The sequence below is a fragment of the Anas acuta genome, chromosome 6 (assembly GCF_963932015.1).
Source record: "Anas acuta chromosome 6, bAnaAcu1.1, whole genome shotgun sequence".
In the NCBI taxonomy this organism is placed as follows: domain Eukaryota; kingdom Metazoa; phylum Chordata; class Aves; order Anseriformes; family Anatidae; genus Anas; species Anas acuta.
Genome location: NC_088984.1, coordinates 21,793,861 through 21,821,206, shown reverse-complemented (window position 1 = coordinate 21,821,206; position 27,346 = coordinate 21,793,861). Strand labels below are relative to the sequence as shown.

General features: G+C 36.5%; 1 long non-coding RNA gene across 1 annotated transcript in view; it reads left to right on the top strand.

Annotated features, from left to right (window-relative positions):
* LOC137858713 (uncharacterized) overlaps positions 1–27,346 on the top strand; it is a 50,832-nt gene that overhangs the window by 4,720 nt on the left and 18,766 nt on the right. The window contains exons 3-4 of the long non-coding RNA XR_011097942.1: positions 5,252–5,329; positions 6,191–6,256. This is a non-coding gene — a long non-coding RNA (uncharacterized lncRNA). The remainder of the gene's footprint in view (positions 1–5,251; positions 5,330–6,190; positions 6,257–27,346) is intronic.

Below are 27,346 nucleotides of genomic sequence, written 5' to 3'. Positions count from 1 at the left end.
TCCAGTGTCCGTAACTGTAATGTTTCCTATGTTTCAAGAGGCCTGATTCTTTTCTGTAGCTTTGCTGCTTTTCTTCGTACCACTTAAAATCTGGAAGAACTGGTGGAGTAGTACTAGGTAACACTTCTGGGAAGTAGTCACTTCTGGGTAGTGCTTGTAGGAAAAATAGAATTTAAAAATCAGGACAAAAGTTGTCATGGCACATGCACAGCCTCTGTTTAACTCAATTAATGGCGAATGTTAACTCTTCAAGAGAAATGCTGTCAATTCTGATAGAATTTTTGACATCCTCTTTACCTATCCTTGATCAAATCTAGACATGTTTTTAGGAGAGCAAATCAGTTATTTAATGCAGTATAGCTATCATTCATTGTCATAAATGTGAAAAGTTAAATGACTATTTTCCTGGTATAAACTATTAGTTCTGTAGCCTACATTTCAAGAGGAAGGGAGAGATAATTGCAATTACAGGAGTTTTAGCACAGTGGTTATTCAATTTTGAGGTGCTGGACATGAACAGAGAATACTGTGTCACACTGGTTTATTTTTGCTGCCTTCACACTAAAGACAAATTTAAAAAATAACAACTATTATTTGTGTACAATCCTCAGTGCCATGGCTGAGCCTGGTCATGTTAATTTCCAAGATTCCTGCACATGATATGCTGCTGTTGTTGAAGCAAAAAAAAAAAAAAATCAAAAATGAATGGAACAATTGTGCACAAGGAGGATCAGTTTCAATGAGAAAGCAATATCTAACTCCCAGAATCTGCAAATCTTGTTACCAGTGAGGAATGAGTTGAAGACCTCAATTAACTTTGAGGCAAGTGTCTGAGAGGAAGGCCTGTGTGCAAAATGGGAACCCCCATGAGGGTATGATGGAGGTTTGCCATAGAAAACAAGTGAAATCTAGAGATAAGTTCTCGACACTGACAGTGGTGCTTATACTTTGTTGTGTGTAAAGTTGTAGCCATCGTGTCTGAGGAAAAAACTGCTGTTACTGGAGTTTGAAATGCACTGACCTAAACAGATGGGCTCAAAGGGAAATGTCATTTCCTAAGGGTTCTATGTCATTTTGCATTTTACTTTGGCACTAAGAAATCAGGGTGTTGCAATCAAAAAGGAAGAACTGAAGTAAATTTGATTTAGGGAGACACTGGGATGTTAACAACACACAAGACAATTATTAAGGTCAACTTCTTCCTGCAGTTTGAACAAAATATATTTTAAATATTTATGTTGTATTAATCCAGCTCCCTAAAGAAAGCCTCCCTAATGTACTGACAGATTTCCAGAAATGCTAAACAATAACTGGTACACCTAAGACAAAACATTAAGGCTGAGTGAGAAAAGGAAACAAGCAGAGCCTCAGGGTGGGAAATCTTTTCTTCAGGCATTTTTTCCTCACTTTCTATAACCTGCCCCTTCTCAAGTGAAGGGCAATGTATTTCCAGTTTACTTTAGGAGGATTACATACACTGTCTGCTAACTGCAATAGTATATTTTTGTTTTTGTTTTTCCATATTTTTGGTTATATTAAATATTCTTGGGCTGAGTGAATGATAGCAAAGAGGAAGAGATGAATATTGCTGTTTCTGCCCCAAAAGCCCAGTGGACTAATAAGCTGTGTTAGCTTCAGGACTTGCTACCTTTTTGCTTGAATGGATTTGAAGCATAATATATCCAAGAACTCCATATCAGCATCTTAAAACTTACTCTGTTAAAGTTTTCAAAAGGATAGGGGAAGTGGGAGGTGGGTCAGAGAAGATGCCCTTAGGCTGTCCTTTACAGTTCTTTCACTTGTTATGAAATACTTTTATGCAACTGAGTGAAATGTGGTTAAAACTGACTAGGAGTTTAGAGTAATTACCTTAGAATGCTTGGATCAAAATGTTAGGCTTCTGGATACAGCTCTCTAATATTGGTAGACAAGGAGAGATTATAATCTGATGGCCTACTCTAGGCATATATATTAAATGAATACTGTTCAGATTTCTACTGGGTTGTTATGTGAACAGGAGGATAAAGCAAGTATCACAGCTTTTCCTTCTTTATTCCTTTTTTATTCCTTTTTTTTTTTTCTTGACCTGAAATTCTTCTTTTGGCAAGAAAAACTCAACAGTCAGACTTGCAGTCCTATCAAATTGCACTTCACATTTTAATATCTCACAGTGCTTTTTTACAAAAATGTAAATCTATCTTGAAATCATTTTGGATTCTTAGTGAAACAAAACAGAACATTTTCTTTAATATTTGTTATTTTTATCCGCTACAGATTCAGGATTCCTTTGGACTAAAGGAGCCACTGAGCTTTCCCATGGATGGGGAAAATGCTATTGACCTAATTTGCAGGCTAGAAAACAAAGATCCAATAAATTAAACTAGCTACTATTGTTAATCCCATATATGATGTGTGACAGAAGAGAACCCAGCACGTTAGCTCTCTAAGTTTTGTGTAAAGCTCTGGTGAAGTGCTTTTATGGCTGTAACACAATAGAGCTCTCCACAGTGTAGTGGAAGGTTAGAGGCAACAGGCTGAACTAATAAAACCATCTAACCCATAGGTAAATGAGTAAGCAGAGTGATTTTCATCACAGTACCAATTTAATATGTTGGTTGTAAGAGGAGGGATGGTGTAGCACATGAACAGAAACATGCATTTTGTAGGACAAGAGGGTATATTGTTCATGGCTTATTGCCTGACCTGGAGCTAGCCAAAGAACTTAGCCCTTGTTTTGGAGAGGTTGACTGCTGGGATTTTGTCCTACAAGGAAGATATTCTAAATCTACAAATATAATTTGGTGAGAGGAGGCCAAATTTGGGCCTGTCAACTTTGACACATCCCTTAAAAGATTCCAAATGATAGAAATGGTGTGTAAGAGAGTTGTAACAAAGGAGAGGTTTTCAGTTCTTTTAGCAGAGAGCTACATAATCACACTTTCTTGCAGAAGCATTCAGTGTGAAGATCTGTCAATAGAAATCTCAAACTGTGAATATACAATTGAGCTTTATTATCCTTTTGTTATTTTGTAACTACATAGGTATGACAGACAGAAACTGATTTTAAAAGAAATTCACGATTGTCAGTGTGTCACATGCATGAATCCCACTGCTGGAAGTTTTTCAGTAAATCAGCATCTTTGGGTAGGTGCACCAAGTGCCATATTTTAACAAAATGTTTTTGCTCACAGTAACAGTCAAGTTCTTAATTTAAAGAGAACGAACATCCTAACATTTTGTTACAGCCTTGCATAGCAGACAGATGGTGCTCTGTCTCACACAGAGCAGGCATGAAATAGCACAGTTATAAGTACCAGATAAAAGGTGCTACGGGGACAGAATGTGTAGGAAAACCCTCAGTTTGACCATTTGCTGTGGCAACCCCAGGAGCAGACATGAGTGAATAAGCACTGTATTGTAAACAAGAATCATGCATAAGACACCCCAGGTCTCCTCAGGAGTCCTTTGACTCTCTAAGTAGTACAGTAAAAGAGTATGCAGAAGTCTTCAAACCTTCACATTGCCAGCAGGACTATTTGTGTGTGTTTGGGTCTTACGGGTTTATGGTGCTACTTTTCTTGGCTGGTCTTGAAAACCTGCCACACAGAATGCAGAGAATGGAAGGAGGTGTGGAAGCCTTTAGTTAACTTCAGAGTTCTGTCTTTCATGGGAGGTTAAAAGAAGGGAGCAAAACTCTGCCTGAGGGGACTTTTGTTTTTAAGGGTTAACTTTATTTTGGATTTATAGTTTGTTATTAATTTGTTTCTGGGTTTCAGAAAGGATATGTTGGCTGTGTTTCATCTGCCAGATCAAAGATACTGTTTATTGCACTTTCATAAAAGAAATGTTTTTCCTATCTTGTGCCAAATCTCAGCTACTTCTGCCTTTACCTGTTCTCAGGTTTGGGGGTTTCCATTTTTAGTGCAGATAGGGTTTAAACTACACAAACACGAGCAAAAAGCATCTGCTAAAATGTGCATGTAACAAACATTTGCCTGAGCAGGCACTAGATTTTCTGCAACCTTGTTTCTCCACCATATTTATTAAATACATAATCTATTAAAGGAAACAACTCAGTTCCCTTAATACCATTTCTGACAAACCCATGCACAAATTCTCCAACAGTGCAAACCTATGGCTGAGTGGACTGAACGACTGAACAGCGAAGCAGGGAAGGGGGGCTGACAGGGCTGTTCCCTAAACAACAAGCCCACACTGAGTGACAGCTTGTTTGTGTATTGAGTGATGTGCAGGATCTGGTTCAAAATCTCACAATGGAATCACTGCTCTGTGACAGTGACTGTAATGTACTTCAATTCAGCACCCTCCACAGGAGCAACAAAGGCCAAAGAATCCACCACAAGTGTGCTTAACTTCAAAAAAGAGTAACTCTGTGAAAACAGGAAAGCTCACTAAAAAGAAGCTAAAATGGGCCACTAAACCAATTAAATCCTTCCAGGGAGCACGAAGATGCTCCGTCTGGGCAGAGGACGCAACAGCAGAGCATCCCCCATCCTTTGGGAAAGATGCAAGAAAGAGTAAAAGGAGGCCAGCATAGCTACTCAGCAAAGGAATGAAAGTTACTAGAATTAGCAAGGGAAATCATTCACAAAGCTGAAGTTGTGTTCAAACAAAGAAAGCAGGAAGGACTGTAAACTGTGAAAGACTAGAGAACTCTAATCAGTCTGTCCAAAAGCATTCAAGGAATAACTGGTTTAATCTACTTCTTAGATTTGAACTGATCACTGTGAAATAGGTGTAGCATGCTTTTATGCTTTTTTTTCTTTTTTTTTTCTTTACCTTTACAAAGCAGTGATTTCATCTGCGTGGTTTTAGTATCTTTTCACACCTGAAAGTGCATAGATTTTAAAAGATTGTGCTTGTGCATCTACCTAAAACCATCTTTCCAGCATTTGCATTGTCATCTGTATTTTATTTAAACTTGTCAACATTTTTTTTTGCTAACAGATAGTGTTTGAGAAACACATGATATCAACTAGTTTCTCATACTGCTTTGTTTCACTGCAGAGAATCAAGGTTCTGAAACTGCCTATGTTAGTATATTTTACACTTAGGTTGATTTAGGAATGTTCTACAACAGGATTTCATTTGGAAATGCTGACTGATCAAAAATGTAATTTTTTCAAAATATATATGTGTTTTACAAGCTTCTGTTCAGCTTCAAGATGTTTTTAGCTTCCCAGTTTGGAGGTATTTGGTTTTTTGATTATATTTTTTTTCTTTCACACAGAAATGTTCTGCAAATGAAGAATTCTGTGATTTGACCAGTTCTGTTTGAGCTGCATCGTGGGGGCAGAAACATCCTTAGGTAATTTTTCTGAGTTCTCTGGTTTTTAAACGACTGTTAAAAAGACCACAGAGGTGTTAATAATAGAATTATAATTGGATTGATCCAAGATAAAGGATCAATATACTACTCTTCCTAAGAAATTTAACAACTTTATTACAGTTCCCCTATGCCTGGTACTCCACTAAGCTGCTATCTGCCTTACTTTTTATTTAAACAACATTCAGACTCTGAACTACCCCAATTTGATTAAATATACACAATTTATTAAGCATTCTGGAAAGAAAACAGCTGCAAAGGAGCACACTGCCCTGAAGTCAGGCTCATTTGGCAGGTTTCATACTAACTTGATAGTAATTATGATCTCCATCGAGTGAGACAGGGAGTGAATAAGATATTTAACACTGTGTGCTTTGGCTGTGAGAACCTTTTCAACTTGTGCTTTCAATTTCTGGATTTCGGTGTTATTAAAATATTTATGTGGGTATATTTTAAAAGAAATAATTATATTTTCTTCACACACGCTTTTTTTAATCTCTCAGAGACATTTCTCTCTGTTTGCTGTCTGTTTCCCAGAGATGGATGCTCTAACCCCTATATAGAGCAGGACCATAAATATCCTTTTCCAGCACTGGAGCTGCAGTTACAGTATAGTGAAATCTATCATCTCATATAAGCTGCAGTCTGTCTGCATCAGAAAATGACCCAGAACTTTCTACCCACAGTGACTGGATTCAGTTATGGTTTTAATTTAAGAGATTTGATGCATATATTCCAGGTAATACAGGTCTTTCTGTATAGTTCCTGTACGTATAAATTGCCCTTTCTCTCTACTATACATTGTAGATTCTTGTGTGATTTTATGTAACGCTTGTTTTTCAGAGTCTCACGTTGAACTCTGTGGAGAGTTCCCTAAATATACATGTACTGGCTATGTCAATACTCAGAGTGAGTATCATGCCTGAACATCTTCTAATTCTGTAATACCATTTTCTAATGGTGAAACCACTGGCTGCCAGAAAAAAAAAAAAAAAAAAAAAAAAAAAAAGAAAAAAAAAAAGTAGCATTCTTGGAAAGAGGATCTCAGCTGTAAGTTGTATAGAGCATTGTAATTATCGGGATAGAATCAGGATAGAAGTGCTTATAAATTCTTAAGATGAAACTCTCTTGTAAGCCAGAAAGCTATCTTAAAAGCTCTAAAGTGTAAAAGGTACCAAGAGAACAAATCTGGCCATGTTCCACATGCCTCTGTGCCATATTCAGTCAGGTCTGAAGTTCCTGGCAAAGTGTGAATTTTTTTAGTTACATGAAGCTTATAGTTAAAAGCGTACTACATACGTTTACTAGATCTAATAGTAGATCTCCTGGGTCTTGTTTCTTGTGCCTTTCTGAGGCATCCTCCTTGAAGAGAGGACTAGAAGGAATGGGAGGGTAACACCAGTTTCTCAGAGGCAGAGTAGTGGAGTCATGCTTCTAATCCAGTCAGAAGCATGAATGATAAATGACTTGCAGCAATGTGGAGGGCAAAATATGGACATGCTATACAATAAGCGGTTTCTGAGAACTCCAAATTTTGGCACCCGTGACAACCTGTGACATGATTAAGAAATCAGGTTCACATTCCAGACTGTTCTAAAATCAAATGTGAACAGTTGCTTCAAACGGTAATACTCCCAAATGCATTTATTCTGCGTGTCTGCACACCAAGCTGCTATGCTATGCAGTGCAAAACTTGAACAAGCTACTCAACTATGAGAAGCAATCTAAATGTTGCAGTCCCTTTGGTCCCTGCACACAAACCTCTGATCTCAAAGAAGTCAGGTAAATGTGTTCTGGTTCCCAGATAACTAGGTTGTTTCCCTATTGAAGGCAGCTTACGTGGTCTCTCTTCACTCTGATAGTCTATGAAAGAGACATATAGCAGATGAAGCTTGACATAGCAAAGGATAGGCTTGTACTATGTGTTAAAGCTGCCATTTTTTTTATTATTATTTTTTTTAGCCAAAAAATGAAACACAACTGTTGAGGTGTCCTTCTCCTCTTGCTCAGTTCTGTAATGCCACAGCTTTGCTGTGCTGTGCTTTCACTCCTTGCAGGTTCGTGGACAAAGTTACTTTGCACTTACTTGCAGAGCAGACAGCAAGGAGGGAGGAGCAGGCAGGGTGCTGAGGAGTCCCAGTGACTCCCATTGGAGATGATTGCTTTGCACTTCCTTCCTCAGCCCTTTGCTGTTCAGCTGTTGCCATGGTGGTTAACTTCTCAAGTATGAATGGTTCTTCCACTTCATTCCGCTGCCTTGTGCCTACAAAGCATGGGCGGATCTTTCTGGAAAAAAATGCTGTCATCACAAATCCTGTACTCTTCGTTCTGTGCTGGAGGCAGAAAGTGAGAGGTAGAGGAAAGAAATAAGTGGGAGCAAAACATCCGTTTTTTTTTTTTAATTTCTTTATTTTTTTAATTTTAAAAATACTGTTAAATTTGGCAAGCCAGCAAACCTGGTGTTATTTTTTTTTTTCAAGCTGTTTCGCTTTTTGTTTAGCTTACCTGTCTGGGTTAGCTTTTAACAAATTCAGCTGCCACCTTCTATATGAGTGGGAACATTTTTAGTATTGCACACCAAGCTAGCAAAAACTGAACAGTAGTTTGAGACCAGCAGCAGCAGGTGCATGAGAGACAGCAGTGATTTGGGGAGACTGAAAGAGTGCATGTGAGGTTGGCAAAGGGTAATCAATGTTCTAAAGAGGATAGTAGGAATCTTTCTGGTTCTAAGAGTTATTACCAGGACAACTGTGCTGCTGAGAGCATTTTTTTTTTTTTATATACTTCAACAGTATCTGGTTCTTTTGTGTGTGTTATCTCTAGGTTTTAAAAATAATTTCAACCTTTCAATGCGTTTGGAAATGCTCATGTTTGGATCGAGGTCAGAATTTTACCCATAGTTCCTGAGAGTTGCTTATTTAACATCTGTTTAGCAGCAAAGAGGAGAGCAGGATGTCAGTTTTTAGAATCTCATAATACAGCTGGATCAAAAGGTCAATGCAAAAAGGAAACATTTTCACAACAAATATCCCAATGATGGAAAATTTCCAGATGAAATTTCCTAATAGTTACTTGTGCTAGGCATAAAAATAGATAAATGACACTGAATTAGCTCATACATGAGTATGAAGTTGTTAGGCAAAGCATCGTTATATGAGCCACCTGCTCACCAAATATCTATTAATATGCTTGCTGGATTTAGTTGTAGTATCAGGGGAACTCCATACTGCAAAAGTCCCAGTCCACTTTGGGACAGAGACTTCAATCTGCCAATTCCTAAAAATTATTGCACCACTCTTGAAGAAACCATATCAGAGCTGGCACTCTGAATAACATCGTGAAGTCAAGAGGAATGCCTTCATTGCCTTTCACCAAGGCCAGAATATGTTGACTGGTAACAACCAATGACAAAATTGAGAACTGGAGTAGCAAGTAATATTTAATGAAGGGTACCCAAAAGGGTCAAGTTGAACAACACATATCAGAATCAAGGGAAAAAGCATCTTAGGCAGTCTCTTGTCTGATGTGCATTTTGTAATGGTATTCAGTGTGTGACAGTAATCTATATTGGGAGTGAAGCTGGGAAGAATACAGAACTAAAGAGGCAATCTAGAAAAAGGAAGTTTTAAATAGACAGGCAGGACTCCAGCAGGATACAGTCAGGTTTTTTCTAAAGAGAAAGAAAGGGGTGTGTCAGAAATAAAACTGGATTACAACAAAGATGAAAGTCATACAAAGGAGGGCTAGGAGGAAGAGATCACCATTCCTAAGGCAAACACACAACCTCATTATATAACTTCTTTTACAACAGGTCATTAATTGGCCATTAAGCATGCATACTGTAGGGAGTAAATATTCATGTTTTGGTGACCCAAAGATGCATATCACTGACTGGAATATTTTAGTTTCTAGTCAGGGATTGACGATATCACGTTTGAAGGGGGAAAAAATGTGTTTGAATGAAAATGTGTTTGCCAGGAACACTTTACTACCGCAGTAATATATTGGTTCCTATTGTCTTGATTCATTTATCATGGAAAAAATGTATCCACGTAATCATCCTGCATTAGTTCATATAAATATATGGAGAAGAAAGATACTGAACATTTTAATGCAATTCTCATCCATACTATAGAATGTACTCTGAGATGGGATTCTTAACATGAGGTAACTGGGAAAAATCTGTTTGTATCCACCATTTCATGCCACATTATTTTTAAGCATTGTGGGAAGGAAAAGGATTTCATGGGGATGAAAAAGGATTTTGTGACATTGGAAGTGTATACAGATTAATTGTTTATTGTAGAAATCTTGTTTTGTTTTGTTTCCTGTCCCTGGTGTGAATGGACATCATTTCAATATAATAGAAAAGATTATAAAAACAAAATCACTGCAGTCATAAGAAGTATTCTGTCTTTTCTCTTACTTGAAGCATACTTATTCAAGTTTCTTCTTTGTGATGAGGTTCTTTACCTTTTTTTCAATTTAGATGCTACCTCCTTATGGTTGCATGCCATGATGAAGACCATAAGAATATTAGGAGTCAGTAGCAAATACAAGCAAGTAGAGTGTACGATAAGGAAAGCAGAGTAAGACTGCATGAGCCATACATAAATAGCATAAAATGGAAAAATGACTGAGAATAATCTTGTAGTTTGTGGTTGAACCCATTTCCTTCCAGAAAAGATCAGATTAAATTAAAAGCTATCACCAAAGTCTGCATTATGTATTATTATACTCTTTTCAGCTGTCTCCAGAGAGAAGACACAGTCCGAGAGGGCTTGGAGCTGGCCTTCTGGAAATAGCATGCTGCCAGATTCTGATGGAAAAATTTGAAACACTATCTGATATTGATTCTGTAGCTAACAGGATCATTCTTAGAATCCAGCAGCTTTTCCTAAGTGTGCACATGCACACACACAGAGACACACAGATAAAATTGTGATAAAGGGTTAATGTGCTGGGTGAATACTTGTTTATATCTCTATATTGTTACCACCAGGGTGTTGATGAGCATGTATTTATCCATAAGCCACTAATTTACTGCCACTTTGCCTATGGTGTTGGAGAACCTCGTTACTTTCCCGTATCTGATTGGGAGAAGCTGACCAGAATTTTAACAGAATCATTAGAGCACTACAATGAGCTTCATGCTGCAATGAATCTTGTTCTTTTTGAGGATGCTATACAGCACATGTAAGTTTCCTTACTTTCAGTAGGTATAATGTGTGCTCTAGCAAAGATAATCATTGAAGTGCAAATTCATTTAAAGGTGACCTGCAAGAGTATTAAAAATAACCTCACTGCTTTAGAGATATATGCTGAGTGCCCCAAATGACCAGGCTAAGCCAGGCATTTAGCAGAGTTTTAATATGAAATGTAACCATTTTTTCTTCTAATGCTTCCAAGCAGTCTTCACCCACTGTGAATTGTTGGCTTCTTCTCAGTGTGACCCATGGACCTGCTACTGGTCATGTCAAATCCGCTATAGAGCACTGAGGCAGACAGTGGTTTGACCCATCAGGGTATTTTAAAACTCATTATTACAATGCTACAGTGGTTTCAAACATTTTACATTTTACGTGAATACGAAATGAAAGATATTTAAAAAATAAATCTACATGTTGGAAGCCTACACAGAGCTTTAGGAAACTGATTTATTTAATGCTGTTAAGCTAGTCCCATAGTTTGCAATGGGGTTATATGATGGATGGGCTATCATCATTTTTGTATTTTCCAAGGGACCACCTCATACAGGAGCAGATACTCCTACACAGTTAGAATTTGGAGGGTTTTAAAAAGACATCTAAAAGGTTAGATGGGGAAAGAGAATGGTATTTACATGTAAATTTGCTAAACTGACTTTTAGGGGAGTTTCTTAGTCATATCTTCCATGTTTCTAAGTATGATGAGAGTTTGATAATGTGGCTTTACTGCCCATTCCTATACAGACCATTTTTGTGTCAAAGGTACCAAGTTCAGCTGCAGTTTCATTCCACTGTCGTTTTCTTTATTCCTATTATTTTAATTCTTTATTAAATTATTTTTTTCCACAAAATTTTCTAGATAGTCACTGTGTTGTTTAAGGATCATGCATATAGAAGTATGTCTAAGTTCATTTGTCAGAACAAAATAGTCACTGCTCTTTCTGGGTTTTCACTTAGTGCATTCCACATAGTTTGAACAGTAAGTGGCCTTGGTCAGATTTGTTTTGTATGCATTGTTTCACCCTCTATTTCTCATGCAAATTTAAATTGATAGCAGCTTTGAATTGCTGGCAAGTGTTAACTCAAAATCAGCCCCTCTCTCTTTTCACAGGAAGATAAAAATAAGAAAATATTTCTGTTCACATTAGCTCCTTCCTTTCAGCTCCTCAAGCCTAAACTGACTTATTTAAATAAATATCTCTTCTTACAAAAAACTCTCGGTGCATCCAAAAATTACATGTTTACGGTTTACAACATTATCATGAAAGTCATTAGATTTATCTCAATACTGAAGTGAAAATGGTAAAGAACTCCCAAGAAATAAGTACAGACTTCATCCATTGGGACCAAAAGCAGAAAGCAAATTAGCTCTTTATCTTGTTTAGATTTTTGTTAATCAAGAAAAATGCACTTAATTACTCTGACAGGAAGCAGTGCATGTAGAAACTGAACTGAGCCTGAGGCCAGATGTCATGCAGTCTGAGATAGAGTAAGTTTGTTGTACTGCTTCTCTGTAAATAGAAGAGAACCTCCTCAATTACTGTAGCTAGAAGAACTCATTATATTATTCAGGTAGGAATTTAAATGACATAAATCCTTATCCTTCCATGGTTATAAAAGCTTATTTTATATGAGCAAACTTTTTTTTTTTTTTTTTAATTTAATCTCAGACCCCACAGGAGCAGAGAATTGGGCAATAGAACTACATTCTTGTTGAAACTCAACCACTGGTGCTAACCAAAACCCACTGTCATCTTCTGAATGTACGGGAAAGTTTCATATCTGTTTATTGTGGATAGAAGCAGAATATCCTTGTTGCTTACCAACAGAAAAGACCAGAAACTAAATAGGTTAACCTACAGGAATGCTGCTGACAACTGTCTTGCTTTAGGTTTTGTTAAGATAGAGAGTAGGGCTTTGTGATGCAGCCTACAGTTTCAGTTCTGATATTTCTCATCTTCTATGTGGCTAAATGAAGACAGCAATTAACAGCAATTTTGCCAAGGTTTACCACTAGGGTGGGGGGAAGTAGATCTAGGGGCAAAAAAACAAATCTGAGTTTTCTCTGGACTTGCACCCTGGGGCTGCAGTCCCATTTGAATTTCAAGATACATAATTAATGGTAATTTAACACAGTAGCCTTTCCAATATCAGGCCATTATAAATATCTTCTTGTTGTTAAAATAGCTACCAAATTGTTTTTGTTTTGTTTTCAAAACTTAGTTGAGCTTAATGTCTGTGTGCCCTCTAACTCTCTTTCAATTGTTATTACAACTGGCTAGTGAATGTTAGCAACTTTGAGTCAACAGACACGCATGAAGTGTGATTGAATATGAATGAAGCAAATGAGTTTGAAGCAATGGAAACTACATCTAGAAAACTTAAATTAACACAAAATGTAGAGTGGGACTCAGTCAAAACTTCAGTCGAATTCTGACTGGCTGCTTGGAAAGAAACAGAAATTCAGAACAGAACTTTGCAGCTTGGATCAGTCTGTGAAGATTTTACTAGTATTTTCTAGCTCATTACTTTTGATAGATCAAATATCATGGGAATGACTACTATCAAGCAAAAATAAATACTCTATTTTTTTTCTGGTTTTATAGATGTCCTATGAGCTGTATTCCTGAGACCCCCTTATGGCAATACTATCTTAATTGGTCTTGGAAGTAGTGTCGAGCAGAGTCTGCTGGCTAGCAGTCTTTCACAGCTCAATGGAAGTTCATCAAGTCACCAGACTTAAAAAGATGCTCAGGGTAGGGATTTTGGTTTGCTGTGGTATTCTTTTTTTATGTTGCAACAGTTCATATAGCATTGCTGACTACCAGATTGTAGTTTCTTTTCCCTGACGTTGCAGGGGCTATAAATTCTGACCTTGGAATAGTGCTCTGTGGATTGACTGGTTTCGTATGTAGGCTGTGTTCTTTTGATTGCTTTCTAGTGATAATCATCTGATGCCTTCTTTTGCGTTCTGACGTTATCTCACCAAATGTATGCATATTTTCTCATTTGATGTTTTCTTTGTTTCTCAGTCTTTACAAGGAATGCAAATTTAACTTTCATATTCATGTTGGGGCTGCAAAATGTTGGCCACCTATCCCAACTTTAGATCTGCACTGGAAACCTATGACACAAGTTCCCAATATAGAACGGGTCCATGTGAAATGACGTACAACCCAGGCAGGAGGAGAGGGCTGTGGCACTGCGAGAAGCCGCAGATCCAGGTTTTGGGCTTTCTAAAACTCAGCATGAGCTGGGACACTTCTGTCTGATAAGAGAGGTAATATGGTACCAGCCAACTGACTAGGTGAAACCTAAATGCCTTATAGACAATGTCTCCTGGCTCCTACTGAGTTTCTACTATCACAGTTTATCTGTAATTTAGAAAAGAAACATGTAATCTACCCAATTGCCCTTTGAAAGTTGTCAGCAACTTGTTTACACCATTTCATGAAATAGATAATATTTCAAGGTTACTTGTAACTAGCTTTTGTTCTGAGATGACAGGAAGTTGCTTCTAATTAACTCAGCATGTTCATCAGAATCAAATTCTTCAAGTCTGTGGGATCTGCATCACAGAGAAATTTAACTTCAAGTATGATACAGTAACAGGTAGCTAACTTTGTTTAATCTATTGGAAATTCATTGAAAATAATGGGAAATTTACCCCATTTTGACTGACAACTTAAAATAAAAAATTACAACTTTCTCAAAATATATGGTCAGTAAAACTGTAGTGGTATGAATAAATTTCTAAATGCTTATTTTTTTCCATGAATAGAAAGGCACCAAAGATGGATCCTTTACTAGGGATAGGTCTATAATTACAGAAAGTAATATAAGTATTTTACATTTACTGTGCATAATAAAATGCAGTCAGTGATGAAAGAATATTATGCAATGGAGTCAGAGATGAAAGCTGCAGAGGAATGATTTGCTGATGTTCTCGTCAGCAAAATTCTGTAAGCAAGAACCTTACTCCTGTTTGGCTGATGGGTGATAGTCTCTCAGCATTGTGCTGAACGCAAGACTGATTCTCCTTTTCTCTTAGCATATTTGTCTTATTTTTTAGTTTCAGTTTCAAACAGCTACATTCACGGTGTTTCTCTCACATAAAATGCAGCTGCTTTTATATATTGTAGTGAAGGAAATATTCACTCAAATAAACAGAACAGACTAACAGCAAACAAAATGTCACGTCATTTTTGAGGAATTTCTGGGAATATATCAGCTAAGATTCCCTAGGATTATTGGATCTGCTTTAGAACTGGTAATAACTCAACTTATTGGCTTGATATTATTTTGAAATTTTCAAAATATTTTCATTATCCCCAAACTAACTCTGCTCGTTCTCCTGGAAAGATTGAAAATGTATGTTTTTTGTTCTTAAGCAAAATTTTTCTTTGGGAAGAATAGAATCTCTCAAAACTGCAGCCTTGACTTCCTACCTTGCCTTGATCTAAGTAAAAGGTACTGCTCTTGTGAGTTTAAATGATAGAGTTTAGGTCTGTGAGTTTTCAGACAGGTAGTGATGGGAGTTAAGTCTAAATGTATTGTTAGACTTTCCTCTGTTTGATTTTATGTCTTGGGTTTGAGCTTTGAACACAGATGATTTTAAAAGGGAAAAAAAAAAAAAAAAGAAAACAACTCTAAATCTTAACAGCAAAAATTTAAAAACATCTGAAATAGCATTACAGATCTGTAAGCACAGTAGACTTGTAAGGAAGTTCCTTGTAAGGAACTGGAGATTCTCAAACTCTCATACATAACTACAGTGGGACAGAAGACTTGATCTGAGAAGACTGGGTTGTTTATGCATTTTACTCCTTCCCCCCCCACTGTATTTTGTAATGGATCTCTGCAAAGAAAGAACAAGGACAAACTCTGTCCTGTGAATAATTTATATTTATCCTCCTGTCTCAGAAATTTTAACTTTGATTCACACGCCTGCAAAGCTGATGATTTATGTGAAGTTTCCAGAAGAGGCTTTAATATGGCAATCTTCATGGCAGGATAGCACTTTTGTGCAAAACCCCATGCTTAGAGGACAGAATTGGAAGATAGTGGTTGAAACTATTAGAGAAAGGCATTAGCCCTCAATATCAACAAAGAAAAAGCATAGAAGAGAGAAAATCTTATCCAGCTGCAATCATTTCCTTATTTTCTTTTTGCCTCCAAAATATGGTTTTAGTACAAAAGAACATTAACATTATTTATCAGCTGTAACTTGGGATCAGGATGAGCAGCTGAAAATTATAAATGGATGGGCCGTATTTTTAGCTCTCTTGCTATATGATGAGGATATCCAGAATTCCTATCATATCTGTATTGTCCAGGAAAAAAAAAAAAAAAAAAAAGCAAACATGATCAACACTTGTAGACAGGCAACTGTTAAAACTGCTGACAATATAAGTTGGCTATATACTAGCACTGACGTTATTCAAAAGTTGAAACAAGGGCTTTCCTGACTGACTCCCCCATATAGCGCAGAGATTCTCCCAGTCTTTGTGAGCCTGCTGTGATCACTCTCATTTTATAACTGAAGATTAAAGGTACTTCTCTGGTCATTTCAACAGGCAGACGTTATACATAAAGCATTATTTTTATCTACCAACAAAAATACAAATTTGACTCATTTACACTGTCATATAAAAAAATATATCATTCAGTCCTAGAGTCGAATCAGAAAAATCTTGCTGTATCCATGATTTGATTTATAAATTGGAGTAACTCTTTTTTGAAAATTATATATACATAATTTTTTAATGCATACACGGAATAAGGCTTTACTATTATAATCAGCTGATTTTAATGCTTGTTTCATCTTCTTTCTACACCACCACCCTCACACAAGATTGTTTAACTGCTTTTCTTTCATTCTGTGTGATTGTTGTCCATACATTCTGCTATTCCTGCATTTTACTAGAAAACTTAATGATCCTAGAGGAAAATATTTGTGATAGAAAGTCGTTCATTATTATATAAGGGCAAACAATATGCGTTTATAGTGCAATCAGCAAGCTGCTCTGAAAACAAAATGCTTGCTCACGTTTTTGGGTAGCAGTCCCTGTCTTTGTGACAATGGCTGCATCTTCAAATTGTTAATTATGTACTGCCCCCTAGGGATTTGTGTTTTGCTTGTGGCAACCTGCTTGCAGCTCCTTTGGGATCCATTTATTATAACAGTCTAGATTTCTTATAGGGAATTTGCACTTCTCTCCTCTTTGCGTTTTTTGACCTTGATAATAACTTCGAATTTCTTCCTTTTCCAGCTGTGATGATATGAGTTGCTTTTTAACTCCTTCCAGGTTAGATTTTGTTGCTGGTGGTGGTTGGTTGATTATTTTTAAGTAGACTGTTAATATCTGTGGTTTGCTTTGTATGTTTTGTGTATTTAGAGTGCATGCATATTAGGTTTTATATATAAAATATTCTTTACATTATTTGAATAGGATGATAACATTTTAAAACATTTTTTCCTTCTGATATTTCTAGGGGATAGGTTTTCTTTTCAACGTTTGTCCACATTCCATTTGTAAAAATAAGATGTGTAAATTTCTCGGAGCAAAATTGTGCTTCCGTGCTGAAAGGGAGAAGATGGGAACAGCAGTGCTTTACACAGGTGTCAAATACCTGAAGAGTGATTTCTTACAGTTAATGACGTGGCAGTTTCAGTTTAATAATAATAATAACTAGAACAATGACAAGGACAAGTTTCCTTTTACTTCACTCATAGGTGAGATGAGTTGTCCACAGAAAATCTGATCAGAGGAAAGAAGAATTTTGCCAAATGTATTTATGATCAAAACAGTTCATAAATACAAGAAGGCAAAATGAGCAAAGGGCAGTAGGTTTTGAATAGGCTTCATCAGCAGAGGGGAGAGGTCATCTGGGAAGATTAGTTATAGGAGCTATTAAATCACCTCTGTGACACTGTTAGAAGAAGCTGCTTAACATAATCATGTGCAATCAGTAAAACTGCTGTTTATTATAAAACGTTTTTGATTTTCATATTTTATATTGTTATGTAAGATGGTGTAATGTAAAGCCATACTTATTTCACCAGTACAAATTATCAGCATTAATGATTTGTGGTGCTTTTCCTGACAACTTTCAAAGTAAAAAATTGTTGGGAAATACCTCTCCAAACCTATTTTCACTAATATATTTAAAGACTTGCATAGAAGTTTTTCGTTATGCTGTAATTGTAGACACTTGCAAGTTTTTTTTTTACAGCTTTTATATATGAACTGCATCATACACTGCTGTTTGTTTGGTTATCCTTCTTAACCACGCAATACCAGCCATCTCTTTGAGGTGCTTATCACTTAGTGATAAGACTCTGCAAAAAGGGATTGCATAATAATTTTGTCTCTTCCATTTGGAGTTGGACCATTCAGTGCATATTTGCTTACACACCAAGTGGAGAACTGCATCACTTTTTTCTTCTCACACATTTATGTCATAATATGGACTACCTTAGGATGAATGTATTCAGATCCAAGTTGTTTGCAAGATGCATTAGAAGTTGACTCTCCTGTTTGGTGAGGCCTAGCTTGAAAAATAGCAGCTGATAGAATCTTGCCAGGTTTTTGCACAAGATTTTGGTGCGTTAATACCTTGCAAGATACTAGTTTATCATTTTTCCTGAATTTTCCTTCATGCTTGGCCATAATCCCGTGAGGATGCACATTCTTGTCCAGCCACCGTGAGTGATGTCTAGATTGCCTGAGAAAGCAAGCTCCTAATTTCAGTACAAATCTGGAAAGTGTTTTACAAATGGAACTGGGCCAGAGTTTCTCAGTGAAAATGTCTGGATGCCATCTGGTTCTGTGGGTGCAAGAGGTAGAACTCAAAGTATCTGGAAATAGCCACAGGGGAGAGAGTAGAACCTAATGTGTTAGACCTCTGGCAGAAAACAAAACTAATCTATAATACCAAATTCCAGCACTGCAAAGGATGGAATCTCAGAATAGGCAGGATTAGGAATCTGAGGCCTTATTTATCAATATCTTCACTGTTACGCTGTAGCCGATTTCAATGGGATTATTTTGGCTGAATTCAGACGTAGTTGTATGTCAGATCTTATATTACAATATAGAATTAATCTATGTATATTATTGCTGTTGTGCTACCTACGAAATCAAATTTGCAGAAAGCTGCCAACTTCAGAATAATGATTTATATACAAATTTCATAATATACTGCAGTAAATTATCTTGAGCCAACCCACTCATACTGATACCAGTACATGCACACTCCTATGGCTCATCAGTTTGCCTGAAGCCATATATCATATGCTGATATATGTTGGGACTGTTCATCAAGCACCCTTAAAATCAGATTGACGATTTTAACTGGGGCCCCCACAATTTCCAGACAATCTGAGTCAGCAAGTGGATGGCAAAGTATTTAAAAATCAGCAAATTTAACTCAGCCTTAACTGTTGTAATGCTGATTCTGATAGTGATGCACATTTGTAGGACCAAACATCTGCTAGCATGCTAACAAATTGCAGCAGATTATAGACATGGATTTCCACCACTGAGGCTGTACTCTCACTTGTACTTTTGTTTTCTCAAACAGAAGTCCACCTGGTCCATAAAAAGCAGTACAGTGTCAGAAATTTAGAGCTGTAATTTTAAAATTTTACTTCCTCATTATGTATTATTTTGGTTAAGCTCAAAATATCTCTGCATTTTTACTTGCTTTTTGGTGATTTGATTTATGGCATCAGAGTGTTTGGCTCTTTCTTTCATTTTCCCTGCTTATCTGGCAGTCAGAAAAAGCTAGAATGAAGTATGAGTGCAAGTAGAATACGTACTTTCAGAAAGCATTCTCAGGCATAATATATTGAAATCTTCTATAATGAATTCATGTTTGCCAGAAAAAAAATATTTAACCATGCCAGGAAATTATCTGTGAGGAATAAGCACTCCCCCCACCCCCCTCCCAATTTGCATTGCTTGGAAGGGGAGAAGAAAAATGGCACAGATGCATGCAGTATTGCACAAAGAGTATATGTGGACATTTCAGTCACTGATATTTCCCCATTTTCTGATGCTAATGTAAGATATGTTGGTTTTGCATTTATAATTAAGATGAACAGATGGTGAAGACTTAGTTTAAAGTAATACTGTACATCCATTAAAATAATCTCTGCCTACAGTGATTCTTCACTATAGCAAGACTTAATTGCATATATAACACAAATACATCAGAAAGAACTCAGTCTTTAGCCATTTGCTCCATTAGGACAATAGTAAAACAGACGTCACCAAAACAGGATTTATCCTGGAGACTCCTAAGATTAACAGATGCATCTCTGCTGACAATATTGGGTTGCTTTCATTAATGATCATTTTATGAATAAAAGAAAACATAATTTCTTAAAATATACAGGATTTCTTTTTTAAAAGGCACCCATATTTTGAGGGAGGAACATTCAGGAACAGAAGTAAATTTTTAACAGACTGATTTGGTGTTATTTACACTGTTTCTCCCATAACATAATTTGTTCTTCAGCAAGATTTATAAGTCTGTGTCTTTGTGGACTGTATCCATGCTTTAAGTTAGGTATATCCTTAAGCATGTAACTGAAGGAAGTCCTTAAGCTGTTAGGAAGCAGAAGCAGATTTCTGCATGTTTTTGTTTTTCTACAGAATGCCATTTTGCAAAGTTTATGTATACATGAGTTATGTAAATAAATAAATAAATTATTTTCACCTAAAGACCTGTACTTCTTAGGGAATGGAACTTGAGGTTATATCTCCAAAATGGGCACTCACAGAACAGCAATAGAGATGTTAAGCAACAATACTCATTTTTCAAGAATGATGTCAATTATGTATGTGGTTGTATATTTATAAGTCCCATAATTCCATTTCTGTTCTTTTCTTGTACTGTCTACCATCCCACATTGGTAACTATTTTCTATGTTAACGAAATCTGATGAACTCTAACATCCAACGATATAATTCAGCAGAGATAATGTCCGTTTCTTTCTCCAAGGTGGTTTGTTTTGTTTTATTGTTATAATGTAAGGACATACAAGATCACTGAATGTTTTGGAGCGAAAGGGACCTTAAAAGAATCTAGTTACAACATTTTACTGTTGTTGTAATTAGCCAAAATGAAGTATAATACGGGTTTGATTCATATTTTTGCAAGTTTTTAAACCCAAAACACATTCACTATCACACCAAAATGATTAGCAGTCACTATGTAGTGACTGAACAGTTCTCAAATGAGAAAAACAGTTGTTCATACGAGTTTCTTAAAACTGGTGAATCCCCATCCTTTGTCATGTGCTTTAGCAGTTGAAGGCCTTTCTCTCGTCCTCAGCGGTTATTACTGTCCACAAGAATACCTTGACCAATGTGTTATGTGATATTTTGGTTTAAGTTTCTTCATTTTTCTCTGTTAAAATTGTGCTTTGTTTAAAAATATTTAGATATTTATTGAAGCAAGAACTTGAACCCTGAAGTCCCATTTTCCACATGAGTACCCCGAACCTTAGGTTATTGAGTCATTTGCACGATCTCTCAGAATATTTAAGTATATTAAACCAGGTCGAATAGCACCAGCAGGAGAGATTGAGAGAGTCTTTATCCCAGAATACAAAAACTCAGTAATATGGTAGTTAAACATTCTTCCAGGAGGTGCGGTTCAAAACCCCTCAGGCAGAAGAGTGAATTGAACCAATCTTTCTTCAGTCTGAGATGACCTGTAGGGTAAGGCAGGAGAGACGCTGCTTTTGTGTGTGTTGATACATTAGTTTTCTTTGAAATGTCTGAAATTGAAATTAAATAATTATCTCCAGTGTTTATGCATCCCCCCCCAGACAAAAACATTTAAAATCAATTTGGACAGACATTTAGGGTTGGAAAAGGATATGTTTATTGTAATTTGGCAGCCACACTGAAAGCGCTTCATTTGTGTAGACTTTATTCAGGTGACAAAATTAATAAGACCAAGTAGTCCTGTAAATATAGCAGAGGTATATGAGTAATAAAGGAAATAGGAAGGGGAGAGGGTGGCAGAGGAGGAGGAGAGAGACAGGCTGGGAGCCAAAGAGACCGAAAAAGGCAGCAAGTTTTACAAAACATTCATTTGACTAATTTGCTTAACATAATAAAGAAAGGATGGTTTTATTTGGGAGGGTGGGGGGATAGCAGCAATGATTGATTAGATGGGTATTGTATTTGCTGGATACGGGATGAATAATGTCCATGAATGGATATGGAAAGTATCTCTCCAAAATTGGAATAATCCATAAGTCATAGGATGCAGAGCACAAAATACCAACACACTAACATACTGAGAAAGGCTTTAAACAATAACTGAGCAAATCTTGGAAGAGGTCCAGAGAAACAGGGAACAGAAAAGGAGCTACATGTAGAATAATGGATTTTAGACAATAGAGAGAGAGCAGCAGACATTTGTGAATGGAGTATTAGCTCTTTAATTATAATAATTACCTAAGTTTAAGGTCAAGGCACCTGTGCATTTCTGTCTGTGAGAAACTGATTAAAAAATTAGAAGTAGCATTTAATCTTGGTGATACTATTTCCAAAAATTCTCTCAGAAATTTGGGTATTGCCAAGATCATTACTTATTATTTTGTTCTGTACCTAGAGACACTGACTGAGATGGGTCCCATGTTGCCACCCTGAGATCATTGACATCAAGATTGACTCCCTTATCACTTAAAATGAAATATAGAATGAAAATCCTCTGCAGGGAAGAAAACCATGAAGAATGAAGATCCTTACATACTAATTTATTCTGCTTTCTCATACATACTGACCATGGAAATGAAAGGTTTCATATTGTTCCCTTTAGTAATTCAAACAAATCTATTCCTGGTCTTGGAAATTAACTTCGTAGCTAATCAGGTGGTATAACCTGAGATTTACTGCCAAGGAACCCTAGCTGGGAAGCAGCAAAGGTGGATCTTGTCACCCAGATGTGATGCACACAGTGTGATGGAAAGCATCTTCAGTTGGAAACAACCCTACATACATCATTCAGGTTATGTTCTGTGCTGTTGGAGGTTTTGTGATGATTTCTGAGCAGGAGAATGCAAGCATCAGTTCAAGTAGCTTGTGCTTCGGCAACACCACAGCTAGACCAGTGGCTGCCAGCAGTGTTACACTTCAGTGTTTTGCTTGCTCTCTACCATGTCAGAGCAAGTTTGAGTTTGAAAAAGAGCAGACACAGATCAATGAGTTGCAAACACAGAGAAAGAGCTTCCTATTCTCTTCTCACCACCCTCCCAGGCATAAATATTTAGATTTGGATTATGGGTGACAGAAGAAAGGCAATCCCACTAGGAATGGATGTCACTGGTTACTACTGAGCACATAGCTAGAGGAGACTGAATGAGTGTTGAGGGAATTAGGGAACTAACACAAGGGTATGGAAGAAAGAATGAAACAAAGAGAAGCAAAGATGGAGCAAGGTATGGAGTGTATTGTAGAGAGAGATTTTCTAAAAGCTTATGGAGTTGAGAAGCATAAGGTTAAAGCTATTTCTTTAAAGAAGAAGGGAGCAAGTGCACGAAAGGAAGTCATAGGAAAAGATGAGAGTGAGAAACCTGGAAGTAGAGAATGAAAAAAAAAATGACAATTTGGAAGTCATTTGCTCTAGATTTGTTGCAATTACTGCTCTTAAACGTGTCTTAAGAGAAATATTCCCACTCCTCTAAAAATTCTGTTGTTTTTCTAGGCTCTTTTTCAATGAGTGATCTCTAATAATACTAGTAATTAATAATAATAATAATAATAATAAAAAAAAAAAACGAAAATTTTAGTTTCCACTTCTATACAACCCAAATTTCAAAATTTTAGTTTTCTTTTCTTGCCTTTCACTCTTTTTGCTACTTCCTCACTCTTCTCCCCAACACTCAAACAATCCAAATCTGCACCACCTTCAAAAAAAAAAAAGTGTGCTAGAAAGAGCTCAAGCATAATTTTGACAATCTAAAAATTTCCACAAGTGAAGAAAAACTAAATATATCACAAGTGCACTTCAATTGGGAAGGAGGAAGGAACTGCGTTTGCAAAAAGTCACACAAGTGAATAAAAAGCATAGATTAAAATGCACACAATGACATTTTTCTCTAAAAAAAAAAAATAAATAAAAAATAATCCACAAGGTTTGCACAGGGGAAACAAACAAATTTTCTAGTTTGTATTTTTGTATTTCTGAGCAAAAGGTAAATAATGAAAAGGCATTTTAAAACAAAAACAATCTTTGGATTCATTCCTGACCCTGAGACAAGTGTCAGTCATGGCTATCATTGCAGAGGGAGATGTTTTGTCTCCAGCTGTGGCCTGTGGGTAATAACCAGACCTTTTACGTTTCAGTTGTGTTAGAGATAAAGATGTCGTGAAAGAAACAGAATTAATGTTTTTCACCATTGTACGTGCTCACCTCCTCTTGTGCTCTCTCTAGTTCAGGGGTCATTGTTTTCATTCACATTTGAGGTAAAATGCGCTAGTGATGATCACTGGAGAAAGAACTTCGCAGAAGATGAACTGAGCAGATGAGGTACCTGTGGTGAAATTCTGGATAAAAGCAAGAAAGTAACTGCTATCCAAGCCAAGGAGAGTGAGTAATTCTAAGTCAGTGCCACCATCAGTCTGATTGAAGTAGTGAAGGAACACTGAAAGAGCCTGTTCAGGTGAGAACAAGCCTGAAGAGGGGGAAAAAAAAGAAAAAAAAAAGGTAAGAGGATGAGCAGATGGAAAGCTTTTAGTGAATCAAAAGCACCTGTTAATAATAAAAATAAATAAATAAATAGAAGTGAAGAAGAATCCTTCTTCATTTTCTTGATGTTTTGGTGAGATAAAAGAAAGTCTTGCAGTTTTGCTTGGTAGTGTCTTGTGAAAGGGATATCGATAATGTGCAAAATATGGCAGGAAATCATGGTGAGAATATTGTTACAAAGAAAACTGGGACTAGGGCTGATTGTTTTCAATGTGATTAAAAAGTGAAAATCTGTCTAGAGCAGAAAACTAGGAATAAAGGTCACTAGGATTATTTGTTCTATATTATAATCTGGAAACTTCAAGTGGGAAGGTTCTAAGAGTTATTGTATAAGCATAATCAGAGGCAGCTACTGCTCAAAAAAAATGTGATTTTTAAAAATACAAATACATAAAAGGGTAGGAGAAAGACCAAAGTTAATATGATTTTCAGCAAAATTTTATGCTGGAAATTATATAAAAATGTGATGTTTTCCCATGCAGCTTGATATTATCCCAGGCTATCTAAGGACATTGGAAAATATTTACTGGAAACTAGATAAATACTCGTCTTGCATAATTATCTGTCTTGGCAATAAGGCTGGACTACATTATCTTTTTATGTTCTTTCTAGCACAACATTTTCTGATTGGGAAAAAAATCAGTCTGTCTTCTGATTTCAAGCCAGCCAATATCTTTCTCATTATACCACACTAGCTCTTTAAGGGACGTAGTGTGGAACTTTGGGTGTCATTGCAGTCAAATGGTGAGCTGCTTATCCCCACTGGTATACAGCTACTTGCTGAAATAGCCCAATTAATTTCAATGTGGAGATCTGTGCAAATCATTTCTGAATGAAGGCAAGAACAGGTTCATAATATGGCCCTTTTTTTTTTTTTTTTCCATAATTTTGTCTTACAGATGAAAATTTAATTTGTAGTAACCTTGTGAGGCAGAATTTACTACTTTTTGTCAAGTATTATGAGATTCTGAAGTGAGAAGTGCTAAAACCTTTGGAAGCTCTTGATACTCTTCACTGTTAATTAACATCCCTGTAAGCAACAGGGTGTGAATTTACAAAGTAGACTGTGAATTCTATGTAGTGGCATTATATTGTAAACAAGAATACTTGTACTTTCTGGTTATATTAATATTGCTTAGCAAAAGTGAAGCAGTGAGCATAATTTTTTCCACAAGCATGGAATTACAAGGGTTTGACCAGGCAGGTTCAAGAGAGAACAGCTGGCAATTTTTTTATTGACAGAATTTGTCAACAGTTAAAGGTGAGGAAGGACAATAAATGGGAATGAGAGCATTTTTTCCTTTTACAGTTGACAAATAACTTCACCAGGCAAAAATACAGCAGGATGAATTGTAATAAATACAGTGTTTGTGGTAAATTATCTTTGTTAGTAAGGAAAAATCCATGTATTGATTAATTCTTTTTATGTGCAGAATCCAGTTATTGGATGCCTCATAAAATCATCCTTTTAATCTTCATATTACCTGCAAGATAAGACTAAATTAAGGAAACTACACTTCAGATCATCGTGTTTCATTCTCTCTTGCTTCTGAAGAAAAAGCTTGAATGGCAGAAATGGCAAAATCATGTTCCTATTGATTTTGAAGAGTACTTAAGAATAGCTCCCACAGCTTCAAGTTGGGCTAAAAAGAAAAAGTGTGCATCTGAGACAGCTAGTTCATATCAGTAAATTTAGTCACTGGCTTCCCACTGTAAATCCCACCATAACTCCTACTGACTTACTGCAATAGCTCACCTGAGTAAGCTAAGTAATTGTAAAAAGCTCAGTAGTCCTGAGTAGGGTATCCTTCTGCAGGGCAAGAGAAAAGGTTAGATTTTTCTTGTCAGCTTGAATTAATAAGTGATGCCAGAAGGCTACTTTGAGTTGAGTGATGTTTTCCATTTTTTGATTATGCTTCCCAAAGACACTGGAAAAATATTTGAACAATCCTCCTTTTCATCTCCAAGTTCCCACATGACTCCAGTGTTGTTTCTGAAGTAACCCATGCTGACGCATTCCCTAGCGTACTTCTGGAAGATGTAGGATATAATTTGGCAGATTTGTCAAATGACAAATTTGAAATTTGGGGTGATGTAGAGTCGAATGCAACCACTTCTGACTAGCAGAAATAAAACCACTCTTAGGAAGGAAGTGACCAAATATATGGGACTAGTTATACTTTTTTTTTTAGTGTAAATGCACTGAAGTAGTGTGAGTTACAGAAGTGTAAAGAAAGTATAAAGGAGGGGGAAAAAAACATCCAGAAAACATTTACAGCCTCCTATTGTCATAGACTCATAGAACTGTTAAGGTTGAAAAAAACCTCCAAGATCATCTGGTCCAACCATCCCCCTACCACCAATTATCAGCCACAAAACCATGTCCTGTATTCATGCTATTATTTGCTGAAAGCAGTCCAAACACTTGTGGCACAGCGTTTGTGCATCCTTTCTGGACATGTACCGTTTCCTGGGCTTTCAGCATGGAGCAAACATGCACAACACTATCTTTTCCTGGACTGGAAAAACCAAGCAAAAGAAATGATAGCTTGGTTTTAGTTGGCTCTACTTCCACCAACCAGATTTATTTTGCCAATTAGAATCATGGTGAGAGTCACTATGAGATGATGCTGAAGAGAGTGTTCAGTGGAAAATGCTTGACCTATTTGTTACAATTCTCCCAGTAGGTGTCAGTTGTAAAATAGTAATTTAAGATATAGAGTAACCTAGAATCTCTGCCAAATGCTTTTTCACCTATGTTGTTGGTTTAAGTAAAGATAGAGATGACTGGACCAAACTTGATGTTTGCAATATCATTAGTCATGGGAATAAATGGCATTCTTCATGGTTTGTTTTCCTTTAATGATAGGAGGAAATAAAATTCATATGAGTTAATGTTGCATGTACAGAATTTCCTGTATTTTCCCAGAAATAATTTCTTTTTTTTTTTCAGGCTTTTGAGTAACATGTGTTCTTTAAAATACAGCTTAATTATAGAAGAACATAAACTCAGCTCATT